At 40.8% G+C, this 19058-nt stretch overlaps 1 pseudogene; it reads right to left on the minus strand.

The window, feature by feature from the left end:
* Positions 1 to 357: 357 nt before the first annotated feature.
* On the minus strand, positions 358 to 18829 carry LOC149747515 (large ribosomal subunit protein eL39-like; annotated as a pseudogene).
* Between the last annotated feature and the right edge of the window lie 229 nt (positions 18830 to 19058).

A 19058-nucleotide genomic window follows, 5' to 3' on the forward strand; every position in this document is an offset into this window, starting at 1 on the left:
GCAACTGATCAGAAAAAAAATTAGTATACCAAAAGCAAAAGTTAGCAACCATAACTTTAGGAGGCGAGAACCAGTTTGTTAAGCCCCTCTGAAGGCAATACTGAAAGTGGCTTCCTCAGGAAAATACTTAACCACCCAATCGGTCAAACCATCTGATAACTGCTTATCTTCCCTAATGCGATTGGGAGTCCGTTTGATGCCCCTTTGCATTCCAATCACAAAGCTCATCTTAGGTAAGCACCTTGAGGAGGAAAAAAAAGAAAATTCATGAGTCTCTGCTTCTGCATTCATGGAATTTTCTTTTCACAATAGAAGGAAGCATGTTAAGCTGGGTGGGGGCAGGGTGGTGGTGCTGAGGTGAAAATCTTGGAAAGGGAGGGGTATGGAGTTCAACTGAGGTGAAGCACTTTATTGTGGCTAAATGGTTGAGAAACAAAAGAAGATTATTTCATGATGCATGAAAACTACATGAAATTCACATTTCAATGTCCATTAAGAAAACTGTATTGGAAGGCAGTTTCCAGCCTCTAGAGCTAAAATGCAAGGCAAAGCAAAGCAATCCTCTGAGAGAGTCGTGGAAGATGAATTGGCTACTCTATTCTCCATTTTTAGCTACCCAGTCACACAGGAAAACTTAAAGATGTGTATAAGCGAAGATTTCCAGGATTTGTGATAAACATAACTTGCAGTATCTGCCCTCCCTGCACTCACACTCCCTTTTACAATCTGCTAGCCCAGAAGTCTTCTATAAAATGGGAGAGAGCAGAGTGCCTCCCTCATGAGAGTAAAAAGTTAATAAATGAGAACAGTATGGCACATGGTAGGTATTCAAAAAAATCTTAGCTATTATTCTTTTTTAAAAAATTAATTTATTTTTGGCTGTGTTGGGTCTTTGTTGCTGCGGAGGCTTTCTCTAGTTGTGGCGAGTGGGGGCTACTCTTCATTGCGGTGCACAGGCTTCTCATTGCGGTGGCTTTTCTTGTTGTGGAGCACGGGCTCTAGGTGCATGGGCTTCAGGAGTTGTGGCGCACGGGCTTAGTTGCTCCACGGCATGTGGGATCTTCCCGGAGCAGGGCTCGAACCCGCATCCCCAGCATTGGCAGGTGGATTCTTAACCATTGTGCCACCAGGGAAGTTCCTTAGCTATTATTCTTATTCTTATTAGGTTATTGCTAACAGCAGTTGTTCCTTTACCCCACCATCTCCCCTTGACAGCAGTTAGGCAGTATCCATCAAATTTTTATCAATATGTACTTTGACCCAGCACTTCCATTTATAGAAATTTATCTCACAGATAAACTCCCAGTCAGTGTGTCAAACAATTCATATTTTTTTTTTGTTTTGAGTTCTGTACTATGTACCTGTATTATTCTTTCAGTTCTGTGTTACTAAGGATATACAGATTTAGCATTATGTCATTTGGTGAACTGACCCCATTTTCACTTTGAAATGTCCCATTTAATCCCTGGTAATATTTCTTGTACTGAAGTCTACTTTGTATGAAATTAGTATAGCCACTCCGCTTTATTTTGCTTAGTGTTTGCATTGTGTATCTCTTTCAATTCTTTACTTCTAATCTCTATATTTTTATATTTTAAATGGGTTTCTTGGCGATGGCATATAGTTGAGTCCTGCCTTTTTTTTTTAACATGATGTATTTTTTAAAAAATTTATTTATTTTATTTATTTATTTTTGGCTGCGTTGGGTCTTCGTTGCTGCGTGCGGGCTTTCTCTAGTTGTGGTGAGAGGGGGCTACTCTTCGTTGCGGTGCATGGGCTTCTCATTGCGGTGGCTTCTCTTGTTGCGGAACATGTGCTCTAGGTGCGTGGGCTTCAGTAGTTGCAGCATGTGGGCTCAGTAGCTGTGGCTCGTGCGCTCTAGAGCGCAGGCTCAGTAGTTGTGGTGCACGGGCTTAGTTGTTCTGTGGCATGTGGGATCTTCCTGGACCAGGGCTCAAACCTGTGTCCCCTGCAATGGCAGGCAGATTCTTAAACACTGCACCACGAGGCAAGCCCGAGTCTTGCCTTTTTATGTAGGCTGACAATCTCTGACTTTTTAATTGGAATATTTAGGTCATTTACACTTATAGTAATTTTTGATATGATTGGAGTTAAGTCCACAATCTTGCTCTTTGTTTTCTATTGTCTCATCTTCTCTGTATTTCTTTTTTCCTGCCTTCTTTTGGGTTAATTGAGTTATTTTTTAGGATTCCATTTTATCTTCACTGTTGGATTATTAGCTATATCTTTTTATTTTTTAGTGGTTGCTCTAGGGTTTATCATATGTATTTTAATGCATTGCAGTCCACCATCAAATACAATACTTGTAGTAAGATATTTCCATTTCCCCCACATGTCTTTTGTGCTTTATTTGTCATAAACTTTATTACTACTTTGGTTATAAATGTTAAAATACTTTGACATTTTTGCTTTAAACAGTCAATTTTACTTTAAACAGTAAAAACAGTATCCCCCATTATTAACATCTTACATTAGCATGGTACATTTATTACAATTAACGAATTAATATTGATACTTAATTATGAACTAAAGTGCATGCTTTATTGAGATTTCTTTAGTTTTTATTTGATGTCTCTCTTCTGTGCGAGGACCCCTATTCAGGATATCATATGATATTTAGTGTCATGTCTTCTTAGGCTCCTCTTGGCTGTCACAATTTTTCAGACTGTTCGTGTTTTTTCATTTTGACAGTTTTGAGGACTACTGCGCAGGTATCTTGTAGCATGTCCTCAACTGGGGTTTGTCTGATGTCATATGTTTGTGGGAGGAAGACCATGGCAGTAAAGCCATTCTCATCACATCAAGGGTACGAACTATCAACACAGTTTATGTTAACTTTGAGTGCCTATCAGAGGTAGTATTTGTTAGGTTTCTCCCTTATAAAATTTTTTTTTCCCTTTATCCATGCTGTACTTCAATGATTTTTTTTTTTCCAATGATCTTTTAAAGACATTAAAAATAGAGGGGAAGGGCTTCCCTGGTGGTGCAGTGGTTGAGAGTCCACCTGCCGATGCAGGGGATGTGGGTTCGTGCCCCGGTACGGGAAGATCCCACATGCCGCAGAGCGGCTGGGCCCGTGAGCCATGGCCGCTGAGCCTGCGCGTCCGAAGCCTGTGCTCCGTGACAGGAGAGGCCACAACAGTGAGAGGCCCATGTACTGCAAAAAAATAAAAATAAAAAAAAAAAGGGGAAAAAAGTATTTTATATTTATCCATATATTTATCACTTTTGGCATTTTTTTATTCCTTTGTGTAATCCCATTTTCTATCAGGTATCATTTTCCTTCCATTTGAGAAATTTTCTTTATCATTTCTTGCAGTGCATTCTGCCAGTGACAAATTTTCTCATTTTTGTTTGTTTGAAATGATCTTTATTTTGCATTCATTTTTGAAAGACATCTTCACTGAATTCTAGGTTGACAGTTTCAGCACTTCCATTGTGTCTGACCTGCATAATGTCTGACAAGAAATGTAACTCTTTCTTCCTGTATATTCAATGACTTCTTTTTTCCTGCTTTCTCTTAAGATTTTCTCTTAGCCATTGGTTTTCAGGAATTTGTTTTTTTGGTTTTGTTTCCAACAAAAGATTCTCACATATTTATTTATGAGCCAAACTACTAGTGCAGATAAACTAAAACAGAGAAAAATCATTTTCCCAATAAAATACATCCAGTTGTCCAGATAGTAGTGGTTTTCAGGGTGAGATGGTAAGATGCAAATGACCTTGATTCAGCATAAATATGTGTACCATCTCATGTGCGATTCCTTATAGACCCAGCTTGGCTCTTCTCCAATGTCTCCTCTTGGAGTTGTACCTGATTTTATTACCAGTTTTCAACCAAATCCACTGAGGAATGGGATAATTCTGCTTTTTCTTGACCAGGAATTACTTGATCCTGAAAGCCTTATGAGAAGACATGGTGAGGAACAGAGTCGGCTGCACACACTAGAATGGCGGAGGAAAACTTCAGGAATTTGATTCTGATAATATATCTTCTTGTGGTTTATTTTCATCCTGCTTTGGGTTCATTTAGTTTCTTGGTTCTGTGAATTGATAGTTCTCACCAAATTTTGAAAAACTTTGGCCTTTAGTTCATCCAATATTTTTTCTGCATGCCTCCTTCCCTCCTCTTATTCTGAGACCTCAATTACACATATGTTAGACTACTTGATATTGTCCCATGGGTCACTGTGACTCTGTTCATGTTTTTCAATCTTTTGTCTTTTCTGTCTCTCAATTTGGATGGTTTTTATTGCTATGTCTTCATTCGTTGAGCTTTTCTTCTGCAGTATCTAAAAAACTGTTAATATCGTACAGTAATTTTTCCACTAGCAGTTCCTTTTATTTCTTTTTTAAAAATAAATTTATTTATATATTTATTTATTTATGGCTGAGTTGGGTCTTTGTTGATGCACGTGGGCTTTCTCTAGTTGCTGCGGGCGGGGGCTACTCTTCACTGTGGTGCATGGGCTTCTCATTGTGGTGGCTTCTCTTGTTGCAGAGCACGGGCTCTAGGCGTGTGGGCTTCAGTAGTTGTGGCTTGAGGGCTCCAGAGCACAGGCTCAGTAGTTGTGCACGGGCTTAAGTGTTCCGCAGCATGTGGGATCTTCCTGGATCAGGGCTTGAACCCGTGTCCCCAGCATTGGCAGGCAGATTCTTAACCACTGCGCCAGCAGGAAAGCCCTCCTTTTAGTTCTTTATCTTTCACTTCTCTCCCCACTTTTCATGTTTTCCTTTAAATATTTGAACAGAGTTATTATAATAGCTGTTTCAATGCCCTTGTCTGCAAATTCCCTCATCTCTTCAATTCTGGGTCTGTTTCTATTGACTGATATTTTTCCTGGTTATGGGTCATATTTTCCTCCTTATTGCTTGTCTAGTAATTTTTTTATTAGATGCTGGACATTGTGATTTTAAATTGTTGAATATCTGTATTTCATTGCCTTCCTCTGAAGAATGTTAGACTTTGCTCTAGCAGGCAGTTAAGTTACTTGTAGTTCAGTGTGATACTTTTGAGGCTTGGTTATAACTTTTGTCAGGAAAGAACTAGAATAGTCCAGGGATATCTAGGGGTAGTTTAGCCTCACTATTAAGATGTGGCCCTTTTGTGGTCTTTACTATATATCCTGAGTGATCACTGAGAGCTCTCCAATCGGGATGGCAGGAATTTGAAAATATCCAGCTCTGTCTGAGATCTGAGAATTGTTCAGCTTAAAGCTTCCCAGTCACTCTTTGCTCAATACTGTGGACACATGTCAAAATATTCAGCAAAGACTGAAAAGGATTCCTTATGTAGATCACTAGAGCTCTTTTTCTGTGTTGTTCCTTCCTTTCTGGAATTCTGTCCAACAACTTCCAGTCACCTCAGACTTTTTGAACTCCTATATCTGTCTCCTTAGCTTAGTGAGATAGCCATGCTGTTCAGGATATTTTCCTCTGTGCTCTGCATTCTTTTTTTCATTACTGTTACATTTCTTTTATTTGTAAAAAAGGTTACATGTTGCTGAATATATTTTCATGATTGGCACTCCTTAATTTGAATCATCTACTTATGACATGCATCCAGTTTCATTTGGGGTATTAGTAGTTTTTATAACAGCGTATTACCATTTTATAAAATAAAAACTTTGTCCAACATGTTTGAAAAATTCAAGTGAAATTAAGAGTTTTTTAAATTAAAGGGAGGGGAGATCTCTTCCCTTATTTTCTTTGTTTTTTACAAATTTAGTTATTTGTGGTTATGTTGGGTCTTCGCTGCTGTGCGCGGGCTTTCTCTAGTTGTGGTGAACAGGTACTACTCTTTGTTGTAGTGCGTGGGCTTCTCATTGCGGTGGCTTCTCTTGTTGCGGAGCAAAAGCTCTCAGCACGCAGGCTTCAGTAGCTGTGGCACGTGGATTCAGTAGCTGTGGCTTACGGGCCCTAGAGCGCAGGCTCAGGAGTTGTGGCACACGGGCTTAGTTGCTCCACGGCATGTGGGAACATCCCAGACCAGGGCTCAAACCCATGTCCCCTGCACTGGCAGGCAGATTCTTAACCACTGCGCCACCAGGGAAGCCCAAGATATTTTAAGATGGATAGAAGTTGAGATGGTTTATGAATGGCAAGTCTACTGGTGATGAAAGGAAAGGGAAATCTTTCTGCTCTGAAGGCACCAATACTGGAGGTGAACAGACTTACAAAATGATAATGAGCACCATAAATGGCAACATGTGGACACAAGTGTAGGTTCTACTTTAATTCTTTAAAAATATTTTAAATTTAATTTTTCTTGTTTTATATTTAAGTGTATTTAATATTTACAATATTAAATTTTTTCTTTTTTTTTAATTGAAGTATAGTTGATTTACCATGTTGTGTCAATTTCAGGTGTACAGCAAACTGATTCAGTACTATATGTATCTATTCTTTTTCAGGTTCTTTTCCGTTACAGGTTATTACAAGATGTTGAATAGAGTTCCCTGTGCTGTACAGTAGGTCCTTGTTGTTTGTCTATTTTATATATAGTAGTGTGTATCTGTTAATCCCAAACTCCTAATTTGTCTTTCCCCACTCCTTACCCCTTTGATAATTGTAAGTTTGTTTTCTATGTCTGTGAGTCTGTTTCTGTTTTGTAAATAAGTTCATTTGTATCATTTTTTTTAAGATTCCACATATAAGTGATATCATGTGATATTTTTCTTCTCTGACTTACTTCACTTAGTATGATAATCTCTAAGTCCATCCATGTTGCTGCAAATGGCAATATTTCATTCTTTTTTATGGCTGAGTAATACTCCATTGTGTATGTATGTATGTATGTGTGTATATGTGTATATATATATATATATACACCACACCTTTATCCATTTATGTGCACTTAAGTTGCTTCCACGTCTTGGCTATCGTAAATAGTGCTGCTATGAACATTGGGGTGCATGTATCTTTTCAAACTAGAATTTTTGTCTTTTCTGCATAAATACCCAGGAGTAGGATTGCTGGATCATATGGTAACTCTATTTTTAGTTTTTGAAGGAACTTCCATACTGGAACTCCATAGTGGCTGCACCAATTTACATTCCCACCAACAGTGTAGTAGGGTTCCCTTTTCTCCACACCCTCTCCAGAATTTATTATTTGTAGAATTTTTGATGAAGGCTATTCTGACCATTGTGAGGTGATACCTCATTGTAGTTTTGACTTGCATTTCTGTAATCATTAGTCATGTTGAGCATCTTTTCATGTGCCTGTTGGCCACCTGTATGCCTTCTTTGGAGAAATGTTCTGCACTCTTGACTGTGCCTCCAGGCAGAAATCCAGCAATCAAAGTTTCACTAATTTGTTTCCTTTTTCTCAGACAACCTGTCATGATCTTCCTATTGCCCAATGTCTGAAAAGGTGGGCTTCACATATTTAGTGTGGTTTTGTTTTTTAATTAGTTAAGGACTTAGGATAAATCTAGTCTCTGTTATTCCATCATGGCCAGAAGTGGAAATCTGTGTATGTACAATCTATTTGAATATTCTAAAATAGTGAGTGGCTTGAGAAACATTGTGTTATGATCAAATGACTATTTACTTTCTTTATACATCTGGCTTTTCTGGTGCTATGTTTATTTCTTTCAGGCAGTCACTAAAGGGATATTGTCTAGCCAGTACATTTTTGGGAGTCATGGACCATTTTGCCTGGAAATGTGTTTGGGAGTTTCAACCTACTTATTTCATGGATGGGAAAATTGATAGCCAAAGTGGGGCCCTTTCTTTATCTGGCTTCTGGCCCATTAAACATTCAGTGCTTCCTGCCACAGAGGAATGACAGGCTATGTCGGACTTATTAAGAGAAGGTATGACGTTTATTTACAAGTTAAGGGATTTTTTGAGGGCAATTTTATGACTATGTGTTTTTTACCTTCCACACTGGCTTTAAAACCAAATTTCCATTTAAGATGCAACTTCACAAATTGTACCGCTATAATTTGTGGATAGTAAAATTACCCAAAGCCACAGACCATTTTCCTTTCTGCTACCCTATATTTTGATATATAATCAGACAGATTAACCAATAGGGACATCTATTCTCAGTCTAAGCTCCTGGAGAACAAAGGTTTTATTTTAAAAACTGAAAATTTAAACTGAGTTTTATAACTTTTGACTGAGCATTTTCACTTCTGGGATTTCATTTCTGCAGAGTCAGGGCACAAGTGAGGCACATTTCATGTATGAGGATGTATTTTGCAGCACTGTTCGCAACTGTGAAAAACTGGAAACGAACTCAATGTCTATCAGTATAAATGATTAAGTATATTGACGTATATTCATACAAAGAAAAATGAGGTAAAAAAAAAGAATGAAATAGAAAGTCTACAGATGGACACGGAAAGTTATGTAGAGCAGTGCTATCTAATAGAACTTTCTGTGATGATAGAAATGTTCTATGTCTGCCCAATATGGTAGCCACTTGGCACTTGTGGCACTTGAAATGTGGCAACTGTAACTGAAGAACTAAAGGTTTAATTTTAATTTTTTATGTATTTAAATTTGAATTCCCACATGAGGCTTATCGTACCGTACTGAACAGCACACGTCTAGAATGTATTGTTTAGAGAAAAAAGCTAGTCGAAAGACAGTATGAAGAGTATAATTCCCTTAAAAGATAATAATATATGCTAATTTATACCTTTTAAAAAATTAATGGAAAATACACCAAACTAGTAATAGTGGCTTTCTCTGGGACATGGTGTAGACTTTCACTTTTATACCATATATTTCACATAATATTTGAAGTTTCAAATAATGAACAGAATTTTTTTTGGAATTTAAAAAATAAATACGTCCCACAAAATAAAATCAAATTCTGAAATTTCAAGTCACATCAAGCTGAATGAACAGGTGACATGGCTGGAGGACAAATCTGAGAGAATCTTCTGGAGGAATTATCAGAATCGCAAGCACCCCAAGGAAGAGGATGGGGCTGCCACGTTTGAAGCCACTCAGGTGTGGCTAAGAGGCTAGCATGGGGGCTCTTGGTAGATGCGTTTAGAAAATAATTTTTTCAGCTAATGACAAGGGAGAGCTGAACTCTAATTCTCTGCTGTTCTGGTGGGTTGAAAGGCCTAGGTCAGTGTGTCTTCTTACTGTGGTACCCCTCGTGCTTATCACAATGACTAGCACAGAATCACTGCGCAATAGACACGAGTGAAAGCATGAGAGAATGATTCAAACCCTTCAATTACCAGGAATTCAGCCTCCAAATTTAAACATGGTCTTTGTTGATACCAATGTGCAACCAGGTTGTTGTTTGTTTTGTTTTTGTTTTTTAAAAAGAACACTCTAAATATAAAGGAAGGAGGCCAATACTTACTTTCCCTTATAATTGCCGGCCCCTCTCCCTCCCAAAGTCTAATATCTGATATATGTGAAGCAGCATAGTAAGGATGGGCATTAAGGGGAGGGACAGAGATCTGATTCTGCCTTCAGGATGATGCAATTAAGTAGATTGACTCTATCTGGGACAGAGGTGGAGGTGAGGATAACATGATTCTAAAGGCACCTGATCTGGGAAATTTTCCTTAACTTTAAAAGTAAATTGTGGGGCTTCCCTGGTGGCGCAGTGGTCAAGAATCTGCCTGCCGATGCAGGCGACACGGCTTCGAGCCCTGGTCCGGGAAGATCCCACATGCCGCGGAGCAACTAAGCCCGTGGGCCACAACTACTGATCCTGTGCTCTAGAGCCCGTGAGCCACAACTAATGAGCCCGTGTGCCACAACTACTGAGGCCTGCGTGCCACAACTACTGAAGCCCGCGCGCCTAGAGCCCGAGCTCTGCAACAAGAGAAGCCACCGCAATGAGAAGCCCGTGGACCGCAACGAAGAGTAGCCCCCGCTCACCGCAACTACAGAAAGCCCGCGCACAGCAAAGAGGACCAAACACAGCCAAAAAAAAAAAAAGAAAAATTATCGACTCCAATTATAATCTCCACACAGTAATCAGAGGTTGGGTGTACACAATGTGGAGGCATAACCACATAACAGGAGTCCAATCATTCTATAGATATTTACTGAGTCCCCTCCATGTGCCAGACCCTTCTTTTTTTTTATTTCTCTAGGTCTCAGTGTCCCCATCATAAAATGGACACAACTCTTTTTGAGGCAATGCACATCAGCATTCAGTACTGTACCTGGCACCCAGCTTACACTCAATAAAAAATAGCTGTATTATTATTCCACCAGGCCTGGTGTCTCTCAATTAAGTAGCCAATGAATTTTAAGTACACTGCATTATGTGTACTGAACACCAAGACACTAAGACGTAGCCCTTTCTCTTTGGGAACAAGCAGCCCATTTGAGAAGGCAAGAGTCTGTCACGTGAACAACAGATCAGGAATAATTCCAGGATCTAGATGCTAAGGCACCTCCATTAGCTGTTCCCCATCCTCCTGGACAGCTGACTTGCTATAGCCAAAGCCCCCTGGGAAAGCAACCCTGCTGGGCGCTCTCAGCTACTGAGTACTCGCCACTACAGGGCATTATTTTCTTAAGCCTCTCTGGTCTCCTCCTCTGTCAGCAGACATTTTTTTCCCTTTGGATTCCCAGCAAACAGTCTGATTTTTTTCCCAAATGGAACAGGCATTACCACATGGTGAATGATTCACTCAAAAATATATATATTGAGCACCTACTAGGCATCAGGCATGGTTATAAGCAAAAGGATAGGGGAGCGATCCAGGCAGACAAGGAGCTGACATCTGAACAGAAAAGGACAGCAAACATACAGAGAAATAGACACATAATATGTCAGGAGTGATAACAACTCTAAGGAAAAATAAAGCAAGGTAAGGGGGAATGTGAAGCTTTTAAAATATACCTGCAAGTTCCTTGACCCTCCTCCCTTCGGAGGATGAAGTCTAATTCCTTCCCCTTTGTCCAAGATGCCATCATTTCTTACGTGGATGTTGGGATTTAACAGCCCTCTGTAAGGTGCAGTCAGGATAAACCAGTGCTTGAGACCAGTGGTTCTCGAACTTCAGTGTTTCTCAGCGAGTGCAAAAATCACTTGGAGAGGGACTTCTCTGGTGGCGCAGTGGTTAAGAATCCGCCTGTCAATGCACCTGACACGTTTCGAGCCCTGGTCTGGGAAGATCCAACATGCCGCGGAGCAACTAAGCCCGTGCGCCACAACTACTGAGCCCACGAGCCACAACTACTGAGCCCGCATAATACAACTACTGAAGCCTGCGCGCCTAGAGCCCGTGCTCTGCAACAAGAGCAGCCACCACAATGAGAAGCCCGCACACCACAATGAAGAGTAGCCCCTGCTCACCATAACTAGAGAAAGCCCACATGCAGCAACAAAGACCCAACGCAGCCAAAAAAAAAAAAAAAATCACTTGGAGAGTTTGTGCAGAGGCTGATTGTTGGGGAGCACCCCCAGAGTTTCTGATTCAGTAAGTCTTAGTTGGGGCCCAAGACTTGCATTCATAACAAGTTTACAGATGCTGCTGACGCTGCTGGATTGAGACCACATTTGGAGAACCATGGCTTTAGGTGGTCATTAGAATAGCTCCAATAAACACCAGTTGTCTGTTGAGCATGCATAATGAATTACTATGTGGGGCACATACTTCCCGCTAAGAACTGACCCTGCACTGACTCAGTCCATTTCCAGAAAGGCTTCCCTTGGCCCAGATCAGGACAGGCACTGTGTGAATTCAAATGGCAGTCATCTTGTCATCGGGTTGGCCGGGGGACAGAAAGGCAGCTGGAGGGACGGGCAGGATTCAGACCAGGGAAAGCGAGGGGAAGGGGTGAAACGTGGCTCTTCCAGGACACCTGTGGTCCAAGTTCCAAAGGTGGCGAAGGAGTGAAGGAGAGGCCTGTGTGAGCAGAGTTCACAGTGCAACGAGGCGGGCAGGGGAAGGCTCTGGGGTCCCCGACTAGTTAACAGCTACCCTACTGTGAAGGAGCCTGTCTGCTAGGAAATGAGAACAACTGTGACCAAAATAGAAAAGCTCAAAACCAGATAGTTCTCTTTGCCCTTGACCAACACTTTCCAGCCTCAATGGGGTCAGGACATAAGTCCACTTACGTATGAGATGTATACCACCCCCGGTGGAGCACCCAAGCTGGAAATTAGTTCAATACTTCGTTTGTTTATAAATTAGGGTAGATTCAAAGTCACCTCTGTCATAATACCACCCACACTCACTTGTGTTAACATTTTTGTTTGTTTGTTTGTTTTGTTTTTGCGGTACGCGGGCCTCTCACTGCTGTGGCCTCTCCCGTTGCAGAGCACAGGCTCCGGACGCGCAGGCTCAGCGGCCATGGCTCACGGGCCCAGCCGCTCCGCAGCATGTGGGATCCTCCCGGACCGGGGCACGAACCCGTGTCCCCTGCATCGGCAGGCAGACTCTCAACCACTGCGCCACCAGGGAAGCCCGTGTTAACATTTTTTGAATTGACTTTTTCTGGGTGTCCAGTTTGATGAGTTTTAACACATGTATCAACTTTTGTAACCACCACTACAACCAGGATACAGAACAGTTCCATAACCCCAAAGAACTACTTTGTGCTACTCCTTACATCCTCCTCCCAGCCCTAAGTAAAGCCTTGGAGCTGAGTCTACAAGTGGGGATAAGTGAACTCTGGTGTGAGGATTGAAGACTTGTGGGCTAAGAGACCCAACAGGTCAAGATAGAGACATTATTTCAACCTCAACCTAAGACTGAATTAGAAGAGCAAAAACATTTCATGTGGTTGCTACCTCCACCCAACTGCCTGGAATGCTGGGTTGAGAAGGACTCTGAGTTGTACTGGGGATCAGTTGAAGAGTGCAGTGATTGATTAGTGATGTCTCTCACGGAAACAGGCTAGTGGAGGGGGGACACGTGTGCTGGGAAATGTTATTCATGTAAGGGTGGCTTGCCTATCACAAGAGCATGGTGAAGGACTGAGGGAATGGAACAGAAAATCCCGAAGCCAAAATCAGGCACCCATGTTGACTGTGTATTAGATCCAAGATGCTTCATCTTTGAAATGTTTATACCGTTTATCTTTGTTTAATTGTGCTCAGAAACAACAGAAACCATGACTTGCTTATAAATGCATAAAATTTTGAGGGGATACAGAAACTTAAAGTAGAAGAAAAAAAATAGATAAGTTATGTTTCTCTGGATATTTCTATCAGTGCTTAGAAACCCCGGATTGATTACAATTTGAAGCTATCCCAGAGGGCTTCAAACACAACAATACTTAAAGGAAGTGAGTTAATCATCAAAGAGAAAACTAGGAAACAACTCCATGACCCAACAGTGGGAGATCATGGGCTGTCCAGAAAAGAGAAGTCTGCAAAGGGGCAGCAGGGGGGCATTTTGCGGGCTGACTGAACATTCCTGTATCCTGATTGTGGTGACGGTAGCACACCTCTCAAAGAGCATTAAAACTCATAGAAAGTGTACGCATATACAAAGTCAATAATAAAAAAAATCTAAACTCTATTTAGCCTTTAAATATGATGCTATAGAACTTTGCCAAAATGTGGTGCAGACCTCTGGCTGTGCACAAGGTGATTTAGAACCATACATAGATGAACATTTGAATTTTATCAGTTATGTATTTATATTAATTCATATTAGCAGAACGTATAACTAGTTTATCAAGCCTCTAATTTCAAGAACACAATGGCATAAGGTTAGGCTAAGAAAAAAATGTGAGTTGTTTAAAGGAAAATATTAAGTACATAACTGAAGAGGTGCAATGCATATATGACAAAATTTGAGTTTGGGGCATGTGAATAGAGTTGGAGAAATATTGGTCGAAGGCCCTACCCTTAAGGAGTTTACAGACTAACAGATGCAGAAAAACGCTTAGGTTAGAGATATGGAAAGAATGTCATACACTAATAAAAAAATTGAAAAATGGGTTATATTCTGAACATATATTCAGCATGGTGTCATTTTTGTAAGAGAAGTACAGAGTCATGCACAGAAAATGAGTTAAAGATATACAGTGCTGGGCTTCCCTGGTGGCGCAGTGGTTGAGAGTCTGCCTGCCGATGCAGGGGACGCGGGTTCATGCCCCGGTCCGGGAAGATCCCACATGCCGCGGAGCGGCAGGGCCCGTGAGCCATGGCTGCTGAGCCTGCGCGTCCGGAGCCTGTGCTCCACAACGGAAGAGGCCACAGCAGTGAGAGGCCCGCGTACTGCAAAAAAATATATATATATACAGTGCTGATATCGGTTATCTCTGAATGATAAGAGGATGGGTGATTTTTATTAAGGTTACTTGCCTTCTTCAACATTTTGTAGAATAAATACATATTAATTTGCAATAAAATTTTATTTAAAAGGCTTTTTTTTTAAGGTAATCATTTGACCTAAGAGACAAATATTTGCTTTATCCCACAATATATACATAACCGTCTAAGAAGAGCAGTATCAACTTGACCACCAACAATACGATTAAGAAAAATCGTTTTTAAGATTTGTTTTTGCAGGGGTTTTTTGTCCTTAGGGCATACACACCCCGCCAAGGATATACAGTCAAATTATGAGATCTGAGCTACTCCATTTCAGAAGGAGTTTGGGACTTAAGTCCCTTGAAATATTTCCTCTCTGTGTAGTTATGCTACCAAGTAAATATACGGTTAGGTTCTTTCTTTCTTTCTTTTTTTTTTTTTATAATTTGTTTTCAAATTTTAGGGATTGCTTTTTTAAAAAACTGAATTTAAGTTTCAGTTATGTAAGATACGTAGATGGGACCAAAGTGAAATTACCAAAGTAGTTTTCAGAGAAGGTTCTGGCCTGTCTCTTCTCATTTTCCTCCCTTCCCTGTTGGTAACCAGTTTTTTAAAAAAGTTTTTATTTCATCTTTCCACTATTTGTTTTTTAATATAGGCAAACATGTATTTGTATTTGTACCTCCTCCCTTTCTTAGATGGTTAATAATATACTATATACAGCTGACCCTTGAACAAGGTAGGGGTTAATCCGCGTATAAATCATAGTCGGCCCTCCTTAATCCCCGGTGCCCGCGGATTCAACCAACCATGAACTCCGCAGCACTGTAGTATTTATTAGTGAACAAAATTTGCGTATAAATGGGCCCATGCAGTTCAAACCTGTATTGTTCAAGGGTCAACAGTATACTTTTCTAGATTGTTTCATATAGCAACATGCCTTAGCAATCCCTCCACAGTGGGATTTGGTCGTTTTTACGGTGGTGTAGAACTCCTCATTCTGTGGAGGTGCCATGGCTTACGGGTCCTGCCCACTATTGATGACTGCATCCCTTTTTAAGACAAAAGAAAACTTTCCTGAAGCCCCTGGCAGGTTTGCTCTCATGTCTGATGGACCAGAATGACCTCAAGCCTGTAACTGTACCCATCGCCTGGCAGGACACACAGACCAGCCAGGAACTGTACCCTGGCTCTGCGGAGAGGCGGCCTCCATGGGAATGGGGCCACCAGGGAAGGAGTGATCTTTGCATTGGAGGCACAGGCCTCAGTTTCCTCGTGTGCGTAAGGAAGGATTTGAAAGAGACCAAGTATTTCCAAATTTCAGCCCTGTAAGCACGTCCCTTATCTGTGAATCACTTGTACAATCACTTACATAATATTTTCCTTTAAGCCATCTTGATATTGACTCACTTTTTCACATTTAGCCTCATCCTGGGAAATGATGTCTGTAAAATGGACTTATTGGCTTGTTATATATTTTTCTAAAAGCCATTAAAAAATATAACTATTTAAATAAAAAACTTTCATTGTTATACCACCTAAAATTATCTCATGTGTACCACCAGTGGGATGCATATCACCATTTAGGAAATAAATAAAGAGACTCTAGTGTTCCTTTCAGAAGATTGTGCTCTCCCGTGATTTTTTTATTATTATTAATAGCAAAAACAATAAGAAGAAAAAACCCCACAAAACAAAACGCAATGATGTGGGGAGGTCAATGTGATGAAAACAAAATAAGAGTTAAAACAAAGAAAACGCTAAAAGTGCAAAGTGGTATCCTGGATTAGATCCTAAAACAGAAACAGGACATCAGTCAGTGGAGAAACTGATGAAATCATAACAAAATCTAGAATTTAGTTCACAGTATTTTACTAACGTTAATTTCTCAATTTTGTCAAGTGTACCATGAAATGTAGGATGTTAAAATTAGGGGAAATTGGATAAAGAGAGCATGTGGGAACTCAATATCATCTTTACAATGTCTCTGTAAAATTAAAATGATTCCAAAATGAGAAATTTATTTGAAAAGGATAAGTCCAGAAGTTGGAGCGATCTTATCTTTCTCCTTTTAAGTTTGTGTTGCTGTCATTAACAATAGCCACTGAAGTGACTACATTTAGAATTTCCATAAATAGCAGTACAGCACTGGGATCAGGCAACTATTGAAATGGTAAATTTAGATAGTCCCAAAACAGAAGATAGAGATCCTCAAACTCAGAAGAGGTGATTTTTGATTTCCGCCACCCCCATTCCCCCCATCCCTCCACCACTACCACCACTTAGCGTTCTAAAAAAGCTGTACAGTGAGAAGTGTTCCTTCGGGTACCCTTAGCCTCCAGGCCTGCATTGCAAACCCTCAAACCCCAGGACGCTCACATGAACCCATCCATGCATATGGATCAGGGGCCAAATAGTCTACTTGTGTTTCCAGAAATATGAGGGGGAGTACTTCCCAAGGAGAGGTTGTTGTCTCTTTGAAATTTGACCCTTTAAAAGTTAGGCTGCTGGACATTAATAAGGCAGAATGGAAAGTGCAGATCAAGGAAGAATGGAAAGTGCAGATCAATAAGACTTGCTGAAAATAAAACACACATTAGCATAGCGTATCCCCCATAACCAAGATTAATGCCTTTTTAAACCAAACCAGAGCACAAAGGTATATCTTTTAGGCTAATTGCCACTAGCAGATTGCAGAGAGAAAGGAAGACAGGCTTGGGGGCAGGGGGCAGTGGACAAAACCCAAATGCAGAACTCCAAAGAGCTGGAGTGAAATGAAATAACCCCTCAAGTTATGCAGAGAATTTAACCCGCACTAGGCTTGGCCTTATTATATTAGGCATGCATTTGAAATTTAAATATGTTCTGGGGACAAAGCATTTTTACAGCATGGCTGGGAGTTTGCCCAATAGGAACCCTGCAAGTTTATTAACAGGAGGACCTGATCAAACATAAAATAGCAGGCAAAGGGCTCCCTTTACTTGTACAGCCACGCCGAAAGGCCTTCTGTGGAATTCCAATCCTTCACCCGACACACCCCATGTCCAGGACTGTATTTACTCAGCCACCCTCCCCTCCTTTTAAATTTTATTTGCAATTAGCAATTCCTCATTGCAAAGTCACTTTGGGAGATTTTAATATCCTTGTATATGGTGCTCTTTTTAAGAACTGTAATACCGTTAGTTCTGATGGTATAATATTTTGGCATTAAAAAAATATGAAATCAGAAGAATTGGTGGCTTGAAGTATTCCCAGATGCACACATATTTCGAATCAAATGTGCACTTGTTTAAAAAAACTTCCGAATGATGCCCCTTACACGTTTATAAACCTTTACGTGTATTGCACAGTGGTTAAGCAGGTGGAATCAGGAACATGATTGTCTGGACCCAAACCCAGGGCTTCTCCACCTTGGCCTTGGCCAAGTTCCTTAACCTCTCTGTAGCTCAGTTCTTCATTTCTCACACGGGGCTAATAGCAGTGCTTACCTCAGTGGTTGTCTTAAGGATACACATGTGTGGACTTCCTTGGTGGCGCAGTGGTTAAGAATCTGCCTGCCAATGCAGGGGACACAGGTTCGAGCCCCGGTCCGGGAAGATCCCACGTGCTGCAGAGCAACTAAGCCCGTATGCCACAACTACTGAGCCCGCGTGCCACAACTACTGAACCCACACACCTAGAGCCCGAACTCCACAACAAGAGAAGCCACCGCAATGAGAAGCCTGCGCACCACAAGGAAGAGTAGTCCCTGCTTGCCACAACTAGAGAAAGCCGCGCACAGCAATGAAGAACCAAAAGTAGCCAATAATAAATAAATAAATAAGTAAATAAATATATGACAAAAAAGGATATACATGTACGTAACGTATGTGTGCATATATATGCATATACATACTGAATACATATGCATTGCATGTGCAACAGTTTATGCAGACCTTGGAGATACTGCAGGCTCGGTTCTGCCATGAAGTGAATACCACAGTAAAGCAAGTCACACACATTTTTTGTTCTCCCAGGGTGTATAAAAGTTACATTTACACTATACTGTAGTCTATTAAGTGTGCAATTGCATTATGTCTAAAAAAACAAAGTATATGCCTTAATTTAAAAATAATGCTGTTGGAAAAATGGTGTCAATAGATTTGCTCGATGCAGGGTTGCCACAAACCTTCAATTTATAAAAAATGCTGTATCTGCGGAGAGCAATAAAGCTAAGCACGATACAACTCAGTCTGCTTGTATTTATAGCACGTTGAGGAAACTTCTCCATAAATGGGAGCAGTAGTTGATTTAGCTTTTTCTTGTATTGTGACTAGTGAGGCTCAGCTATGTCCCTGTTTCCCCCAGAGCTGCCTCTGGCCATGGAACAGAATGGGATGGGGGCTGAGAGGAGGGAGACTAAGGAAAACAGGAAGAGTGTGGTGGAGAGAGAAGAAAAGGAGGGCAGAGAGTCCAGTCTCAACTCCTGGGGCCTGGAAACCCCTTGCCCCAGGGCTGGTCTCTTAGCTCAGCCTCTTTCCCTCCAGGGTTGATCCATTCTCTGAACATCTGACTCCCTTTTCCTAAGATAAGTTTTTTCAACCTTGACCTTCCCCACTGATCCTACCTGGGAAGACTCAGGCCAGCTGCTCAGATGAAGCTTGATCCCTGGCTATGGTCCTATCATGGACAGAACAGCATCTAAGGACAAAGCATACAAGGCAAAGTTAATGATATTTCACTTTAAAGAAAAGAAAATATGGCTGTTAATTAAGCCGAATAATATTGTAGGAGAGGCAAAACTTTTTCTCTACCTTTTAGGGTCACCGGCTGGGCATGAGAATTAAATT

This window comes from Delphinapterus leucas, chromosome 15 (assembly GCF_059928025.1).
Source record: "Delphinapterus leucas isolate spDelLeu-1000000601 "Yukka" chromosome 15, BTC_Dleu_Yukka2, whole genome shotgun sequence".
NCBI lineage: Eukaryota > Metazoa > Chordata > Mammalia > Artiodactyla > Monodontidae > Delphinapterus > Delphinapterus leucas.